Below are 14,625 nucleotides of genomic sequence, written 5' to 3'. Positions count from 1 at the left end.
GTATTTTTTCTAATTTATTGTGTGTGTGGGAGGCAGGTACTGGAGGTGGTTCTCAGAGGTCAAAGATCCCCTGGACCTAAAATTATGGCAGTTGTAAGCAGCAGTTCCAGCAGCTTGGGTGCTGGAAACTGAACTCAGGTCCTCTGGAAGAGCAGTGAGCACCCTTCACTGCTGAGATATCTCTCCAGCCCCATTCCTAAGTTTTTCACATCATCACTGAAGCACCAGTTTGTCTAGAGTTGATTAGGTCCCATTACTGAAATGAACCCCATTGCTTCTCCTGTATCCTCTCTCTTTGGAGCTGGTTTTGGGGCATGCGTAGACTGTCTGACCTGTTACATGGGTACTGAGGTCTGAACTTTGGTCCTCAGGAGAGCACAGCAAACACGTTTTACAACTGGACCATCTCTCCAGTCCCAGAAATTTGTTGTTTTGGTTTTCCATTAAGTAATATACAATGAGACCTGTTTCTCAAATGCCATTACTTTTTAAAGTAGCTACTAATCACTGTGGCTATTGACTATTCAAACTGTGGCTGTTCTAAATCAAAGTCTGTGGTAAATTATAGTATACCTAGTATATAAAGTAATTTAAAGTAATCAAATTACATCATTGACGTTATCTCACATTAGTAAAACTTAGCTCAGAGTAGATTAGCAAAACCCGAAACTGTAAAACTGCTCGAGGACTGCATCAAAGTAAAAATCTTCACAGTCAAGATAACCAGAGAACATAGAGACAGCCCTAGAGCTGGACAGAGTGGTGCACATCTGTACTGCTAGTGTGTGGGAGGATATATATATATATATATATATATATATATATATATATATATTCAATAGGAAGAAAACAAAACTGAAAATAAGCCCAGAAATAAGCAGGCATTTATTTTAAAAAGCACAGACAGGCCAACAGGTATACGACTGATCACTCCACATTACTAACCATCGGAGTACTGCAAATTATATCTATAATGAGGTACTACTTACTGCGCTTAAAATGGCTGTTATTGGTGCTGGAGAAAATGACTCATGGGTTTAGAGAACTTGCTCCTCTTACAGAGGAATTGTGTTTAGTTCCCAGCACTCACATGGCAACTTACAATTACCTGCAACTCCAGTTCTACAAGATTCAATGCCCTCTTGGGCTTCAGCAATCCGTTGAGCACACGTGGTTATAGTTTAGCTGTGGCAGCTGCGGGAATGGATCATGAAATACAACAAAAGCATGTGGACGTTGTTGGTGGGGATAAAAAAAAGGGAGCTATGATGATCAATTGACTGGGAACAGGAAGTAGGGAAGAGAGCGAGGGATGGCTGGAGCTTGTTTTAAAGGGGGGCCCTTTGCGCAAGCTTACAGAGTCTTATAGAGCCATAGGGCCCTGGGCTGACTAAGTATTTGCCAGAATACCGACAAGCACGTGTGTGGCTGTAAGTCTCTGGAGCTGGCTAGGTATTGCCTGAATGTTGACAAGGTAACAGGGGGTAGGCCAGCATAATGCCTGAATGTTATCATATGGTACACACACACACACACACACACACACACACACACACACACACAAATGATAGATAGATGATAGATAGATAGATAGATAGATAGATAGATAGATGATAGATAGATAGATGTGAAATGACTATTATTAAAAATATAAAACATAGAGTATTGAAAATAATGTGGGAAAGGGGGACTCTTACATTGTTAGTGTGTAATTGGTACAGCAACCGTGAAAGCAGTATAGAAAACGGAGCCTTGGTGCAACTGGTTAGTGGACTGTAGTTTCTCAGAGTTCCTCAGACACCAACAATAGGGCCAATGGTGGTGAAAGCCTTTAATCCCACCACTTGGGTGGCAGAAGAAAGCAGATTTCTGAGTTTGAGGCCAGCCTGGTTTACAGAGTGAGTTCCAGAAAAACCTAGGGCTACAAAAACAAGACACCAAAAATAAACTGTCTATAAGATCCAGAAATCTGACTTATGAATATATGTGTGTGTGTGTGTGTGTGCGTGCGTGTGTATACATCTCCAAAGTATTTAAATATCTTCACGCCTGTGTTAATCACAGTATAAATTACAATAGTCAAAATCTAAAATTAACCTAAGTCTCAGTGAACAAAAATGTAGTATGTGTATGCAATAGGATGTTGTGGAATATTAATTAGTTGAAGATCTGTTACATTTGTTTATGTTGTGGAACATTTGTTTAATGATGCAAAGATGTGTTGCATTCTTTTATGCTGCATTTGTTTAATTCCATGAAGCTGTGTTACTTTGCCTGTCTTAAACACCTGACTGGCCTAATAAAGAGCTGAATGACCAATAGCGAGGCAGGAGAAAGGATAGGCAAGGCTGGCAGGCAGAGAGAGCAGGAGAAATCTGGAAGAGAACATCAGGGAGCAAAAGGAGAAGGAAAGGAGGACTCCAGGGGCCAGCCACCCAGCTACACAGCAAAACATGGAGTAATAAGTAAAGAAAGGTATATAGGAAGGCAAAAGCCAACCAGCAAAAGATAGGAAGCAGGACAGCGGTGGTACATACCTCTAATCCCAGCACTCAGGGAGTCAGAGGCAGACAGAACTCAATAACTTTGAGGCCAGTCTTGTCTGCAAAACTAGTTCCAGGACAGCTATAGATAACACAGACAAACCTTGTCTCAAAACAAAACAAAACAAAAAATAGATCAAATAATTTAAGAAAAGCTGGCCAGGCATTCATAAAAAAATAATAAGCCTCTGTGTGATTTATTTGGGAACTGGGTGGTAAGCTCCCAAAGAACAAAGAGTAAAGAGTTTTAAAAACAACCCAACCACAGTGGGATAGTACTCAACCTTTGAAAAGAGTAGAATCATGTCATCTGTGACCTGGGTGGGTGGGAGGGCATTATGTTATAAGTGCAATAAGCTGGGTACACAAATACTTTGTAAACTCAATCATTTGTGAAATCTAAAAGATGGTATTGTATCATTAGCGACTGGAATGGCAATCAGTGTCTCCACAGCTGTATTTTACTTTATTTTTTTTTCATTAGCATGGATTTTGGTATATTGATACAAATTTAAAGTTATTTTTGCTATACTGTTTATATGTTTCTTTTTTCTTTTCTTTTTTTATTAAAAATGTCTGCCTCCTCCCCGCTTCCCATTTCCCTCCCTCTCCCCCCACTCCCCTCCCCCTGAAGAGCAGTAAGGGTTCCCTGCCCTGCGGGAAGTCCACGGTCCTCCCCCCTCCATCCAGGTCTAGGAAGGTGAGCATCCACACAGGCTAGGCCCCTCCAAAGCCAGTACATGCAGTAGCATCAAAACCCAGTGCCATTGTCCTTGGATTCTCAGCAGCCCTCATTGTCCTCTGTAGTGAGAAGCGGCGGGCTGCGTTCCCGCCGCCCAGTTCCCAGCAACCGGCTAGCTTTCCGCCACCCGGCCGCCGGCTAGCTTTACACCCGAAATAATTACACGGAAACTGTATTCTTTTAAAACACTGCCTGGCCCATAGTTTCAGCCTCTTATTAGTTAATTCTCACATCTTCCTTTAACCCATATTTAGTGATCTGGGTAGCACCACGAGTTGTGGCTTACCAGGAGAGATCTTAACCTGTGTCCATCTCGGAGAGGAGCAGCATGGAGACTCACCACGCGACTGCCTGAAGCGTCTCTCCAACTCTACTTCCTTGTTCCCACAATTCTGTTCTGTCTACTCCACCTACCTAATTTTCTGTTCTTAAAGGGCCAAGGCAGTTTTCTTTATTAATTAACCAATGAAAGAAACATAGACAGATAACTCTCCTCCATCATTTCCCCTTTTTCTGTTTAAACAAAAAAGAAAGGCTTCAACTTTAACATAGCAAAATTACATATAACAAAACAGTTATCAAGCAAGTATTACAGTTACAATATTTAAATCTATTTTATCTTTTATCATAACTAAGGAAAGTTATAACTATCTATTTATTCTTCAACTCCATCAAAGACTCCAGAAGGATATAATGCTACCTAAGTAAACAAGAAATAAGTAACTTATAAAACTCTAGAAATGACAGAGACAACTCGCTGCCTGGACAGTCACCCAAAGTTCCTCTGTACCGTTGGGGCATCCATCTTTGGGCTTCAGGCCCACAGTATCCAGCAGACAATTCCATGAAGCAGAAAAATTCCAAAGACAGTTTAGTCACTTTCTGCTGTGTCCTGCAGAACGTCTCGCAGACTCTTTCACGAATCAGGAACCCTGAGAGACCATCTCACCTTTAGGCAAGTTCAGCAGTCCTCTTTCTGTGGGTTCCTTGTGTCCAGTTTATGCAACAGTCCAGGCAAGAGCATTTTCTTGCCCAAATGGCTAACAAACTCCATAAGTAGCCTCTTCGATGCCCATCTTCCTCTCGAAGTAGATTGGTGCTGCCAGGAGCAGACATGTCTCATTGTCATGAAAAACCCTAAGTTATTAAAACATTAAATGCCACATTCTGCAGTCTTTGAAAGATATGAAGAATGTCTATCTAACTGAAATATGTCTCTACATATCTAGAAAATCTAATAACATGACTATAAGCTTAACTATTATCAATGATTATCCATTAACAATCTATATTTCCTAATTATACATTACAGTTTTTAAAATGAACTACAATCACAATAGCTTAATCAAGATCAGAAATACATATACATATAACAAAATTGACCTTAAAATCTATACCAATGCAAATTCATATCTATATCATCTCCCCCTTTAAATGTAAAAGAACATTTATAAGCAATATTTGGGAAAATGGGCGCAGTTTTTTCTCTCCAAACTGCTTCCTGCTGAATGGGGGCGCTGTTATTTAGGTCTTTCATGGTATAACCTGTCTGCTAGGTTCATCCCAGTCGGCAGTTGAGCGAAGTAATTTTTTGAGGGTGTTCACAGCAACCTTTCAGGAGGGCGTGGTCTATCATACCATATTGGGATAGAAGCAATCCACAGAGTCTCGTCCTCTGTGAAAACAAAAGAAGAAACTCTTTTCCAAAGCATCATGTTCTTAGATCCAAATCCTGAAGTCATACCGTTAAGATGTCCATTCTGGTCTAGCCTGGCAGCCCATATAATGAAATGTCTCTCTGTACTTAGCTCCTTTACAGTCAAAAAAATCAAAGAAAACACAACAAAATACATAATCCAGACTCTCTGTGAATTTTCCATTTTTACGTGGCTTATTTTCACTCTATCACTTTACTTTATTCTGTCTCTTTAAAGACTTTACCCCTTTTTTAAGGCATTAACTTTATTCTCTATATATTTATTTTTTTCTCTCTCTCAAGCCTACGTACAGTCATCCAACATTGTGACCCATATGGGGGTCTTATATGTCTGAATCTGTCCTATTGTGAATCTGTAATTTTTTACTATCCAGGAGCATTTCTTAAAATGTTAAGCACTTCTTAAAAACTTAAGTTGCGCCACTTATAGGTAATACGGTACTGCCTGTTTCCAGCCAAGTCTAAACCTTAACTGCGCTGTTATCATGGTAATTACGATAGTTCCTGCCTGAGGTCAGCACAATTCAGCATGGCGGAGCAGAGCCAAAGCCGCTCCTGCCTCAGTCATTTGGTGCCCCTGAGCCGCACACAGTTCCAGGCACACAGCAGTCGACATTGGAGCCGCACTCAGCAGTTTAATTCTGAGACTGAGCGTGCAGCACAGAAACTCTTTTAATCCAAGTCACAGCCGAATCTGACGCGCAGAGCAGTCTGAAAACACCTCTCTCTCTATGGCGGCAGGAATCCGCAAATGCTGTCCCGCTCGCCTAAGCCTGATTCCGCCATCTGCCCAGGTGCAGGCAGGGAGCAGTGAGCCATTGGCATGGTCTCAGAGAACTTTCTTTCCGATCCCAAGCGGGCAAGGTTTTTAAGTGGATTTAGTCACCACGTTGGAGCGCCAATCTGTAGTGTTAAGCGGCGGGGCTGCTTCCCGCCACCGCCGCCGGGCCTGAAGCCCAAAGATGGATGCCCCAACGGTACAGAGGAACTTTGGGTGACTGTCCAGGCAGCGAGTTGTCTCTGTCATTTCTAGAGTTTTATAAGTTACTTATTTCTTGTTTACTTAGGTAGCATTATATCCTTCTGGAGTCTTTGATGGAGTTGAAGAATAAATAGATAGTTATAACTTTCCTTAGTTATGATAAAAGATAAAATAGATTTAAATATTGTAACTGTAATACTTGCTTGATAACTGTTTTGTTATATGTAATTTTGCTATGTTAAAGTTGAAGCCTTTCTTTTTTGTTTAAACAGAAAAAGGGGAAATGATGGAGGAGAGTTATCTGTCTATGTTTCTTTCATTGGTTAATTAATAAAGAAAACTGCCTTGGCCCTTTAAGAACAGAAAATTAGGTAGGTGGAGTAGACAGAACAGAATTGTGGGAACAAGGAAGTAGAGTGGGGGAGACGCTTCAGGCATTCGCCATGGTGAGTCTCCATGCTGCTCCTCTCCGAGATGGACGCAGGTTAAGATCTCTCCTGGTAAGCCACAACTCGTGGTGCTACCCAGATTACTAAATATGGGTTAAAGGAAGATGTGAGAATTAACTAATAAGAGGCTGAAACTATGGGCCAGGCAGTGTTTTAAAAGAATACAGTTTCCGTGTAATTATTTCGGGTGTAAAGCTAGCCGGCGACTGGGCGGCCGGAACGCAGCCCGCCGCTTCCCACTACAGTCCGCCATGTTCAGGGAGTCCGGTTTGATCCCTTGCTTTTTCAGTCTCAGTGCAGCTGGCCTTGGTGAGCTCCTATTAGATCAGCCCCACCATCTCAGTGGGTGGGCACACTCCTCGCAGTCCTGACTTCCTTGCTCATGTTCTCACTCCTTCTGCTCCTCCTTTGGATCTTGGGAGCTCAGTCCAGTGCTCCAATGTGGGGTTCTGTCTCTATCTCCATCCATCGCCAGATGAAGGTTCTATGGTGATATGCAAGATATTCATCAGTATGGCTATAGGATCGGGCCATTGACTCCGCCCTGCCCCCACGTTTGCCATTTTGTCCATGCGGTGTCCTTGGGCTACCAGGAATCCCCGACTCAGTGCTGTGGAGTTCCAACCGGTCGGGAATAGTTCGTGCTCCTGCACTGAGGAGATCCACCCAGAGTCAGTCACAGCAAAGATTGGACCAAGACACCAAGTCTCTCCTGGCTCCATTTGAAGGAAGAGATGGGCAGGCGCCAATGCAAACGAATCCATAGCTGTATTTTAAACCCACCCCATGCACAGCAGCATGGAGTTATGGAATCATTGATTAGCAGATGCAGAAGTAAATGAAAACAACTAAAGTTATAAACTTTTAAATTTAACATCTGTTTTGTAATCTCAAGAAAAGGCAAGAAATGTTTGTTGAGTTCTATTTCTCTTTCAATCTCCTGTCCTACTTTTTAAGTCCAGAGATGGGAAAAGTTACAGGTTCTCTTGAAGAGCGACAACTGCTCTTAACCTCTGAGCCATCTCTCCAACCCCCAACAAAGTATGTTACCTGTCTGCGCACAGACGCAATAGAGCAAGCACATCCCAATCAGTAAAAGGTTTCAAGATGGGCCCCAAGGCGAGTGGCCTTGGCAAATCCATAGGAAAGACAGGTCCCAACGAGGTGTAGTAAGGCCCAGGTGAGTGTCATTGACACCTGGCAGCTGAAAGTGCATGTGGGGTGGACACAGAAGCATTTGCAGTTGCTGTATTGATCTCCAGAGAAGGACGGAGCACTCTAGAGCCCCAACCACAGCCGGACTGCTGCAAACGATTTGGAGAAACACTCTCACACAGAGTCAGGGACAGATGGGATCATGTCTAGGGGAATGTGTCCTGTCCTGCAGAAACCAAGTAGTGACCTAGGGCAGGTTAATTAACCCTTTGGTGCACAACGGTCCACCTGTGAAATGGTCTAAGTGAGGGTTTCATGAATTCAAGCGTTGAAAACAGTGGGTGAGATAGAACAAGGCCTTAAAAGACACTTAAAAGGTGTGCGAGGGGAGGTAGAAGGCTCAGTAGCCTTTGTCTGTGAGAAACATTTAAAGAGAGAGAGAGAGAAAGTGGTAGGAAAGGAAACTGGAAGGAGTCACCAGCCCAAGGGATCTTCTGTGTTCCAAGGGATCTGCGCAGAGAGGAAACCCTGAGCCACATGGAGTAGCTCCCAATGTGACAGGGACTCAAAACCACTGAATTACTCAGGCTGTTGTCCGTTGCAAGAAACAGAGCCTTAGGCGAGTGAACAAAGAAAAAAAAAAAAATAAAGGGCGAGCCACTAAACCAGTCAGACAGCTGGAGTACTTCAGTCGCTAAAAATCTGTTCTTGTCCCTGGCCTCTGAGCCACACTTCTTAACTGCCCCTCTGTCCGTTCTGCACTCTGAGATACTTCACCTGGGTCCTGCACATCCCCTCTCCCCTCCTTGCCTGTGTTTGCCTGTGTTTGCCCAGTTCTCTTGAACCAGTCTCACAGGTAGCACTCGCGAGACCTCCAGGGGCCCTGCACGGTGCGCGGGTGGGAGAGGCTGGGGACTTGCCCAATTTATAATGCTATCTCACCACGAAAATCTGATTTCTCCATCATTGGAGGTTGGAATGTTTGCTTGGGAAGATAGAATTTTCAATTCTGGAGGGCACGATGGGGGTGGAGGGTGGGGGGACGCTCTTTTTGTAGGCTGCTTCAGTTCTCCACAGTGTTCCACGGCCTCGTTTGAACTTTCTGTGAGTCCATTTACTGTAGCTTGAAGAAAGAAGTCTCTCAGCTGTTAGGTGTATCATAATAACTAAAAGCTAGCCGCAGAACAGCCTGGCACACCTCAGAGGCAAGATTCTCTACCGCAAATGAGCAGCCAAGCAAGGGGGGAAACAGAAACAAAACAAACAACAAAAACCTTGAGGAAGTTCAAAACAAAATGACAACAAAGGCCTATGCTTTACTGGGCCTCATTTAGGGGTGGGGATTAAAACTAGTTCTGACCCAGCGTGGGAAGAAAGGCTGAGGAGGAAAAAACAGGAGTTTGAGGCCAGTCTGAACTACAAAATGAACCCTGCCTCCTCTCAACACAGAAACAGAACAGGAAGGCTCAGAACAGACACCCAGAAAGGAAGAAGCTTGTTGGTCCTGCCCATGTCTGAGTGAAATGGTACATTCAATATAGATCCTTCTAAAAGCTGTGTTACAGTCCCAGAAAGACGTGTAAGACACCCCAGTTTTCCTCAGGCATTTAGATTCCCCAGGGTGTTCTGAATGTACTCCTCCGGTTAGTGCCGTTGTGTGTCTTATAAGTTTTAAGACCTGGGAGCTTGTCGTGAGATTCGTATTGTTTCATGGTCAAGTCAGATGTGTAACAATGCCTGTTCTCAGATGGGAGACACTGAAGTATGCAGCTTGGATAAGATTCGGCCCCAAAGGCTGGTGCCCTGCTGAGGACAAGAAAGATCACTCTATCTCTGCCGGCCTTCCTCCCCACAGACTGTTGGTCTCCTGGGGCAACTTCCACATTGCAGAGGAATTACATTGCATTCAGATCTCTTGAGGGCTTGACTGTCATTAGCAGCAATAATCTCTCCATGGGCACAGCTGTCATAACTGTCATACCTTAAACCCAGGGGGAGTCGGCCATGATCTCAGCATGAGGAATGCTAGTTTCAGAAAGATCCACCTACAGGAGGATGAAGTCTTAAACATGTCTGAGGGCTTGTAGACCCCCTGAGAACAACCTGTCTGTTCCACAGAGTTCTGGTTTCCTGCTTGAGTGAGTTTAACTGAGCCCGGCATTGGCATTCTGCCATTCACAGACTCCAAGGTTAGAGTATGAAGTCAAGAAACACAAGGCTTCACTTATCTCTGAGAGGGGCTGGGAAAACCCATTCACCCTGCTCCAGGTTTGTCTTCCACAGGCTACACTCTCAGTATGCAATTTATAGACAGCCACTATACCTGCTGATTTAGGGAAAAAGGAGGAGGAGGAGGAGGAGGAGAAGGAGGTAAGGCTACCAGAGGAGAAAGGAGGAGGAGAGGGGAGGAGGGTAGGCTTAGGGCTTCTTGCCTCTTCCCAACCTTCTTCTCCTTCTTCCTCTCCGGAAGGAAGGAAGGAAGGAAGGAAAGAAGGAGACAAAGTAGTTTTGGACTATCACTAAATGATGGGGAATGTGTCCAGATCACTTGAGCTGTGCTGTGCTATTGGTTAGGGGGCGTGGAGACTTTACTTGACCTTTGTCACTTAGGGACAGGTGTGCTGCATTTGCTGTGACTTGAAGGGGTCCCTTAATCACCACTTGGAACTATCTTAAGCGCTGAAGTCCCGGCCAGCAATTAAGCCACTGAAGAAATAGCATTGTTCCAACACTCCACAGGTTGTGACCACTACACTGAACCCTGGTAGTTACTGCTTCAGTTCAGCCCAGTCCGCCCTTCCGATCCATTTAACACTCACCTGGATAACAGTGGTGCCAGTCACACCTGAGTTCACCATCTCAGGCTTAGCTGAGGTTTTGCTGGCAGAATGCAAGGCCTTCTTAGAACTGAAGCTGCCCCCACCTCCAGGCTAGCTGGCCTTTACAGAGATTTCCCAGAGGCTCTGAACAGACTATCATCTTTCTCCCTGAGGGGAAGCCTCAAGTCTCCAGGAATAGTAGCCTGTGCCCTGTTTATCTTTGTTTTGTCTTGGGACAGTATGCGCAGGAACTGGTTCTGTTTATAGTCCTCCCCCCTTTTATGTTGTTGTTACAATCCACACTCGTTGGTGGAAGAAAAGTCAGAATACACAGAGAAGCAAAATGCAAACCAATTAAGATCCTTAAATGCTCACCATCATAGCTAAGGTACTGTCCACCCAGTCATTTCATTTTGTGTCTGCAGTCATTGCGAGCAAGCCAGAAACAGATCCCGTGTTGGGGGCTGCAGACCCCTGGCCCCTTGACTTTCTTTGCCTTCCTCAGACCCTTTGCCTGCTGGTTTGAACAACTTGTTTTCCTGCGCCTGCAGCTGCTCTGAGCATGAGACCCTCTTGCGTTTCTGATGGCAGGGGAGTGGTTTCTGGTGGGTTTCACAGCTGAAAATCCCAAGAGCTGGGGCATGGGATTATAGAGATCAGTTAAGGATCTCTATATAAGCTTCCCTGGAGCACAATAAAGGGGGCATTCTTTTATCAAGGATGACACGTGTCCCCATGTTTCTGTCTCTGTGTGTATGTGTTTAAATCTCCAGCCCCTCTCCCGGCTCGCTTACCATCCGTTAGTACAGGCCCTACATCCCAGGACAAATGGCAATTCTAAACAGATCAGTGAGGAACAGTGTGATTTGTAATCAAGTACTAACTCAGCTAGTTCTTATTTATTTACTTATTTACTTATTTATTTATTTATTTTGACAGCGACAAAGATGGTTTATTGTACACGAGTTACAGTTGGCCACAAGTGAGGACAGAACTACAACAAATAAGATGTCAATATTACCATAACATTAAAGCCCACATCTCCCAAGCCATGCCCACAGATGGGAAATCAAAAGCCTAGATTATAGTTTAATGAAACTTAATTATTTAATTAAGTTTAATTGCTCCAAAAGCAATAATTACATGCTACCCTGCCATGCAGGGTGTGGCATACTTGGGATAGAGAGCCAGCAAGTCCCGCCCTACAAATTTCTCTCCTGGATACCATTGATACTAGTGCCCTGTGCTGGGCTCAGTGTATTCCATGGAAGGTATTGATGTCAACTCAAGATGAGGTCCAGCAAGTCACTACTGACTTTCTCTTTTAGCCTCTGGAATCTTGCTTTGGAGAATGGTATTCAAGAAGCCTCTGAGCTGGGTAACCCTTGCTATAGAAATTTTCAGCACCCAGGAAAAATTCTGTGCTTTTGGCTCTTGGATCCTATGAATGAAAGTGGTAGCTTTCATTCACTCTTTGCCTGGGGAAAGTTCTGAAGTCCTTTTCCAGAACTTTGATGGGTTCTTGTGATTTTCTTAACAATTACAGAGCACTGACTAACAATCCTTCATCATAAATACAGCAGATGTCATTGTGAACTCCCAAAGTCTTCCTCAAAGAAGAGGAAAGTGGATTTAAGAACTCTTATGAAGATGATCTTGGCAAGTGTACAGATTCACTCCCACAAGTAGACTTAACTATACAAACAGTATGAACAGGGAGGAACTTTGTTGGCCGCAGTGTCTGCAACACGCGCTGTCCCTGCAGGCTGAGAGTCTGTGACTCCCAGGAAGTGCTGTGCACTGTTTTGACATTTCAAAAAGGGACGAATATAGTCTTGGTCTGAACCTAAAACTTGCACATAACTTGAAAAGAGTAGCTGGGATGGAAGGAGAGAGAATGAGGGAGAGAGAGAGAGAAAGAGAGAGAGAGAGAGAGATCCTTAGTGCTATCTTTCTTTTCTTTAGTTAAATTATGTGAACTGTTTGAAAGTATGCTTAAGCCAGACACAGCAAGGTGGCTGTGCGTCTTAATGCCAGCTTTCGTTTTATTACACAAAGGGGAAATGGCCATTCTCTAAGATGATACCAAACCCACGTAGGACATTTATTTCCCCTTCCTTGGTGCCATTACCTTTCTGGAGGGAGCAGGTGAGAGTTGCTGTTCTCTAGAGGAGACTGTTGGAACCTGGAACTATGATGCTCTCTAAGAAGTCTGAGGTCTCTGACTTTACCCTGGCCACCTTCCTTCCTGTTCTCTCATCCTTATCACAAATATACACAGGAACACTAGCATGTTGTGGCTGATTATAAATACAATCATGCCTTGCTTAGTGTCTGAGGTAAATTCTGAAGAATTTGTCCCTAGGCAATTTTGTTGTTGGACAAGTATCATAATATGTATTCACACAACTGAGATGACTGTCATCCCAGGAGAAATTGTCCTAAGGGGCAACAATTGTCTGTGTGGTCTACTGTGGACCACAGTGTCATTCCATGACACGTGACTTCATTCTCACGTGACTTTAAGGTCTCTGTTTGAGGCTTTGTCATTTGCCTTAGATAATAAGTCACCTCATCTCCCCTAATAATACGTTCCTTGTGAAAGGAAGAGTAACCTGGTGGTTCAGTAGCTACTTAATAGAACTGCTTTAGTCATTTTTCTGTTGCTGTGAAGAGATACCATGACCAAAGCAACTTATAAAAGAAAAAGTATTTAATTGGGGAATTGATTCAGTTTCAGAGGGTTAGTCCATGATCATCATGGTGGGAACCACAGCAGTAGATAGACAGTGGTGCTGATGCTGTAGCTAAGAGTTTACGTCCTGATTCTCTATGCCAGATACTAGAGAAAAACAAAGATACACCGGTGAGACATAGTTACAATACTCCAGCTTAGTAGACTAATATTGACATTTAAAAGGGGATATGCTATAAAGATGAGTCCTTTGCTTTGATATGGATCTTGGCTTATCAATACAAACTTAAGGTCAATTTTGTTCTATTGTATTTCTACTCTTAGGGTATTGTGCTTGTGTAGCTCATTTAAAATGTAATGTATAATTAAGAAATACAGGTTAATAGATAGTCATCAATAATAGTCAAGCTTATAGTCATGTTAGTTAGGTTTTCTAGTTGTAGAGAGATGTACTTCAGATGGATAGGCATTCTTCAAACCTTTCAGAGAATAAAGAATATGATATTAAGTGTTTTAATAACTTAGGACTTTTCATGTCAGTGAGACACATCTGCTCCTGGCAGCACCAAACTACTTTGAGAGGATGATGAGCATTGAAGAGGCTCCTTATGCAGTTTGTCAGCCATTTGGGCAAGAAACTGCTCATGCATGGACTGCTTGGTGTTATGCTGTATGAACTAGACATGCAGAACCCACAGAAAGAATGACTACTGAAGCTGCCTAAAGAAGGTGAGACAACCCTTCAGCATTGCTGCTTCTTGAAAGAGTCTGCTAGACATTCTGTAGGACACAGAAGAAAGTGACTGACATACTGCCAATATAGGTGGAACTGTCTTTGAAATTTTCTGCTTCATGGAAAAATCTACTGGATACTATGGGCCAATAGCCTGAAGATTGGTGCCCACAATATGAAAGGAGAACTTTAAGTGACTGTTCAGGCACTGAGATGTCTTTGTCAATTCTAGAGTTTTAGAAGTTGCTTACAATGCACTTCCTGTTTACTTAAATAATATTATATCCTCCTGTTGTCTTTGATGGAGTTGAAGAATAGATAGTTATAATTACAGTTTTCCTTAGTTATAATAAAAGATAGAGTAGATATAAGTATTGTAACTATAATTCTTGCTTAAGAACTGTTTTGTTATATGTAATTTTGCTATGTTAAAGTTAACACTTTCCTTTTTATTAAAACAGGAAAGGGGAAATGGTGTGGAAAGTCCTTCTGTATATGTTTTGCTTTTATTGGTTAATGAATAAAGAAATTGCTTTTGGTAAAAAAAAAAGAATCAAAAAAGGAAAAACAACAACAAAAGAAACTTTTAGTTCTCCACTCCAACTCAGCCACCACTTAGAATTAGGCACACCACTTTTGTGTGCACAGTGCTTTTAGACAAAAATGACACCACAATTTGTACGGTTGTATGTTACTGTTTTAGTTGGTAGAATGAACCTGGGAGAGTGAGCCTAAAAATGACGTGGACTAAAGTCTTGTGCAATAGCCATCTTTATTCATGGCATCAGAC

Source organism: Arvicola amphibius, chromosome 7 (assembly GCF_903992535.2).
Source record: "Arvicola amphibius chromosome 7, mArvAmp1.2, whole genome shotgun sequence".
Classification (NCBI taxonomy): Eukaryota; Metazoa; Chordata; class Mammalia; order Rodentia; family Cricetidae; genus Arvicola; species Arvicola amphibius.
Note: the sequence above shows the minus strand (reverse complement) of the source record.